Genomic DNA, 5,434 nt, shown 5'->3' with positions numbered 1-5,434 from the left:
GGCTCGTGCTGCCCAGCTCCTGATTGACGAAGAGTTTACACTCCAGTGGGGGAAACCATTGATTAGAACAATCAAGTGACTTTCCCCATTCTGTTTCATCATTACTCCAGAGCCCTGAACTTCAACAGGGAGGGGGAAATCCAGCCTCATTCATCATATGACTCCCTGACCAGCTCAGAAGAGAGAGCAAACAGGGTAATGTTAAAATTGTTTTCAAAGACAGGATTGTGGGTGGTCTTAATCTCCATTTTACAGATGAAGTAGCAGGCTCAGAGAAGGTAAATGATTTGCCCAAGGTCATATAGTAAGCAAATAGTAGAGCCAGCATTAGAACCCATGTCCTTCTGTTTCACAGGCCAGGGCTCTATCCACTAGGCAATGCTGCTCTGGTCTTCTTTGTCTCTTCACTTGCCCATGAAGGAGGAGAAGAAAAGCCCAAGGAGAAGTCATATAACTTGTATCTACCCCAGTGCTTAGAAAAGTGCTTGACACGTAGTAAATGTTTAACAAATGCCATTAAAAAAATATGGAGCTCACAGTCTAGAGGGGGAGATAGACATTAAAATGAATACATAAATTATAGATGTGTACATAAGTGCTGTGAAGCTAAGGGTGGGGTGAATATCAAGTACTTCAAAGGGTACAGAGCTAAGTGCAAAGGTGATGCAAAAGGGAAAGGAAGTAGGGGAAAAGAGAGCTTACTCAAGGAAGCCCTCTTTGAGGAGATGTGATTTTAAGGAGGCTTTAAGGTGGGGAGAGTGGTGGTCTACCCTACTTGAAGAAAGAGGGAGTTCCAGGTTAGAGGAAGAATATGGGTAAGGGGTTGGTCAAGGTAGATGAAATAAAGTTATAGTAAGTAAGTTGGTTTTAGAGGAATGAATTGTGTGGACTGGATTGTAGTAGGAAATCAGCAAGGCAAGGTAGGAGGGGATGAGCTGATTGAGTGCTTTAAAGTCAATGGTAAGGAGTTTCTGTATGATGCCGAAGTAGACAAGCAACCCCTGAAGGTTTCTGAGGAGTGGAAAGACGTGCATGGATCGAACACTTTTTAGAAAAATGATCCAAGCAGCAGAGTGAAGTAAGGACTGGAAAGGGGAGAGACAGGAGACAAGGAGGTCAGAGAGGAGGCTGATTCAGTCATTAAGCCAGGCTGTGATAAATGCTTGAATCAGCTAAATAGCAGTTTGCATGGAGGGAAGAGGGCAGGTGCTAGCAATGTTGTGAAGATAAAACTGATGGGATTTGTAGGAACAGATCGAATATGTGGGTTGAATAAGGGAGGTAAGTGGAAGATACTGCCAAGGTTACACACGTGTGAGGCAGGGAAGTTTGTGGTGTTGTCTACAGTGATGGGAAAGACTGGAGAGGACAAAATTTGTGTGGAAAGATGAGAAGTTCTGTTTTGGTCAAGTTTAATTTGAGGTGTAAATGGGATATGTAGATAGGGATGTCCTGAAGACAGGAGGAAGAGTGAAACTGCAGAGAGAGATAAGGGTGAGAGAGATAGATTTTGGAGTCATCCACACAGAGATTGTAGTTGAATCTGTGGGAGCAAATGAGTTCTCCAAGGGAGTGGGTGTAGATGGAGAATAGAAGGGGACCCAGAACTGAGCTTTGAGGGACCCCACACACACACACATTTAGAGGGTGGGAGGCAGAGGAGGCCTGGGAAAGGAACTGAGAAGGAGCAGTTAGAGAGATAGAAGAAGAACCAGGAGATGACAGTGTCAGTGAAGCCAAGGTTAGATATTGTTTGCAGGAGAAGTGGGTGGTCTGTGCTCTCAAAGGCAGCTAAGAGGTTGAGAAGGATTAGGATGGAATAGAGGCTGTTAGATTTAGCAAGAAGGAGATTATTGGTGATCTTTGAGAGAGCAGTGTCTGTGGAGTGAAGGGGACAGAAGCCAGATTGGATGGGATATTATAAGTGCATAAGAAATGCTACTGATTATGAAACACAATCCCTACTCTAAAGGAGATGAGTAATCTAATGGTGATGACTAGCAGGCCCAAACCAATGAACATACAATAGAAGAGGACAGTGAGAGGACAAATAAATAATAGATTTACAAGATAAATAAATCAGTAACAATCAATCACAATTATTGAGTGCTTACTGTTAACAGAGCACTATACTAAGCACTTGGGAGGGGGTGGTATAACAAATTTGGTAGACATGTTCCCTGCCAAAACTGATTGCTAACCCTTGAACAATCTAGTTCCTTGTACACATGTTTACTTCAATGATTTTTCTATCAGGCTGCATCTAGAGATTTTTGTAAATGCAATGAGAGGAGTTCTTGCTTTTCACTTGAAATTTTCCCTGTAAATATATTCAGTCCACCAGGCCCTTGTTTAAACTAATGTATATTTTCCCATTAGAGGGACGCATTTTACCTACAAATTAGCATCTGTCTTGTTCTTGGTGAATCTGTGTAATCAGCATAATACCTAGAGAAATGTCCCATAATTTTTCCTGCCTTCTGTTTTTTCAGTTTGGTAAATTAGTGATTGATGCCCAATTGTGGTTCTGAAGATGCAGCTGAGAAATAGATTTAACTGCTGTAGTCTTGGGCTATATTTATGTTAAAAAAGAGGCCACATCTGTTTTTGTGAGCTTGTTTGTATGATCATAGAATTATGACTCTCATGGGAGAAGCACCAGTTCAAGAATTCATGTGGTCTTAGAAAAAAAATCACTGTGCCCTGAAAGAAATATTCTTTTGTGTCTCAGCTCTGCATTATATTCTTTCTGGAATAAGCATGATGATCTGCATTTTAAACTGTTTAGCCCAGTTTCTGCTTAATTAATATGTTAAAAATTAACGGTACCTCCAGGGGTCTGTCCTGTGAATTTTACATTGCAATAGTCTAGCTATCTCTGTACTGCATCACTCTTGTATTTGGGATATATAATTCTTATTCAATTTTACTGTGTCATAAAGACACCATATGTCCTAATATTTTAACTGGCATGAATTCTATTGTTGAGGATAATCATTGGCAGATGACTTCAGGGTATTCCATGGTTTTATAATGGCTTCCATTAATGTGAAACAACTGCTCTTCATAGCTAGAGACTTGCTCGGAAGTTCAGTGACAGAAGGCACTAAAGAATCTAGGAAATGAAAAAGAGGACAGGGAGTGATGCTGCTCTCTGAACAGAGAAAAACATTAAAGACTGAAAACATTTTGTTTCCTGAATAAACTAATGAGAAACTGTGACTTGCTATGGTAAGTACAGATATGCCCCTGAATCAATTGGACTACGTTCCTTGAAATGTGGTTGTACTGGGAATGGTTGTATCGTGGGGTAGGGTTTCCCATAGACTTACATGTAATTAGTTAGGATCTTTCCATAACCTGTCCTTACAATTTGGTAGTCTCCTACTCTCAGCTACTCTGTCAGCCTTTCTTTTGCTCAGTTACTCTACAATCCCTCTCCATCCCAGCTTCCCTTTACATCCCCCTCATTACCTCTTTGCTCACAATGGCTTTCTTGACCTCACACTCTCTGCATCCCAAACTCTACCTTCTTACTTTTTATTTTGTTTTTTTCTCAAGTGCTTATTATGTGCTAGGCATTGTATTAAGCACTGGGGTAGCTACAAGATAATCGGGTTGGACATATCCCTGTCCCACATGGGGCTCTCAGTCATAACCCCCATTTTACAGATGAGGGAACTGAGGCCCAGTGACCTTGGGTAAGTCACTTACCCACTGAGAAGCAGCATGGCTTAGTGGAAAAAGCATGGGCTTGGGAGTCAGAGGTCATGGGTTCTAATCCCAGCTCCACCACTTGTCAGCTGTGTGACTTTGGGCAAGACACTTAACTTCTCTGTATCTCAGTTACCTCATCTGTACAATGGGGATTAAGACTGTGAGACCCATGTGGGACAACCTGGTTGCCTTGTATCTACCCCAGTGCTTTGCACATAGTAAGTGCTTAACAAATACCATTATTATTCATTATTTTATTTATGGTGGAGTGGATAGAGCATGGGTCTGGGAGCCAGACAGTCATGGGTTCTAATCACAGCTCCACCGCTTGTCTGCTATGTGACCTTGGGCAAGTCACTTCACTTCTATGGGCTTCAGTTACCTCTTCTGTAAAATGGGGACTGTGACTGTGAGCCCCACATGGGACAGGGACTGTGTCCACCCCAATTTGCTTGTATCCACCCCAGCATTTAGTACAGAGCTTAACAAATACCACAATTATTATTAAGTATTATTGTTAACTTCTCTGTGTCTCAGTTACCTCATCTGTAAAATGAGGATGAAGACTGGAAGCCCCATATGGGACATGGACTCTGTCCAACTTGATTAGCTTGTATCTACCCCAGCACATAGTACAATGCCTAGCACCTGGTGAATGCTGAACAAATACCATGAAAAAGAAAAATAACAGGAGAGAGAGCAGGATTCATAAATCTGAAAACAACACTGAAAGGAAAAAAGATCTGCACTTAGTAGACTCATCCTCAACAGACAGAACTAAAAAGTGTTATGTCTCTCTGCTGTACATTTAAGAATGAGCTGAATGTGAGACCACCTTCTTGATCTGTCAGGTAACGCAGTAGATTGGGACTCCAACATCTCATTCCTTCTAATGGCATAAACTAGGGGAGAGAGCCTCATGGCACAGTGAACAGAGCATAGGCCTGGGAATCAGGAGGTCTTGGGTTCTAATCCCACTCTGCCGCTTATCTGCCGTAAGACCTTGGGCTAGTCACTTCCCTTCTCTGGGCCTCAGTTCCCTCATCTGTAAAATGGGGACTGAAACTGTGCGCCCCAAGTGGGACAGGACCAGTGTCCAACTAGATTTGCTTGTATCCACGCCAGGGCTTAGTACAGTGCCTGGCACATAGTAAACATTTAACAAATGCCACAATTATTTCTATACATCAATTGGAGCTAATTAATGTTTTCCACCTGATGCGCAGATATCTTCAACCAATTTGAGATCTCTGGTAACCAGAGTCTGTTGACTCTTCAAAATCATATATACCTCTGCCTACACAAGATCAGCCCCTCTCAAGATTGCACTTGGAGAGTTTCCAGTACTCTACCAGTCTCGGCTAGGGGAGGGAAAGTCAAGCAGAGGCTTGACTTTCCATTCCATTCCTAGCTTGGCCAGTGGCTAGTGACTGGAAGGCAATTTGCTACAAGTCAAAACTCCCCTGTGCTGGGCAGCAGCGGCATGGGAGAGAGTCGAGGGTGGAGACTCAAGCTTACTGCATGGAAGAAGGCAATGGTAAACCACTTCTGTGTTTTTACCGAGAAAACTCTGGATACACTACCAGACGGAGATCCATCTGCATCTCCATTGCAGATGGAGAGTAGGGCATTCTGGGAGAGATATGTCCACGGAGTCACTATGGGTAAGAGACAACTCGACAGCATAAAACAAGACAAAACACAAGATCAACCCTGC

At 42.6% G+C, this 5,434-nt stretch overlaps 1 non-coding gene across 1 annotated transcript; it reads left to right on the top strand.

Annotated features, from left to right (window-relative positions):
• The first annotated feature begins 5,028 nt into the window (after positions 1–5,028).
• Positions 5,029–5,170, top strand: LOC119937841. Its single transcript, XR_005454233.1, has one exon. It is a non-coding gene; the product is annotated as a small nucleolar RNA SNORA7 (small nucleolar RNA).
• The last annotated feature ends 264 nt before the right edge of the window (positions 5,171–5,434 follow it).

Source organism: Tachyglossus aculeatus, chromosome 1, assembly GCF_015852505.1.
Source record: "Tachyglossus aculeatus isolate mTacAcu1 chromosome 1, mTacAcu1.pri, whole genome shotgun sequence".
Lineage (NCBI taxonomy): Eukaryota > Metazoa > Chordata > Mammalia > Monotremata > Tachyglossidae > Tachyglossus > Tachyglossus aculeatus.
This window is presented reverse-complemented; position numbering and strand designations above follow the sequence as displayed.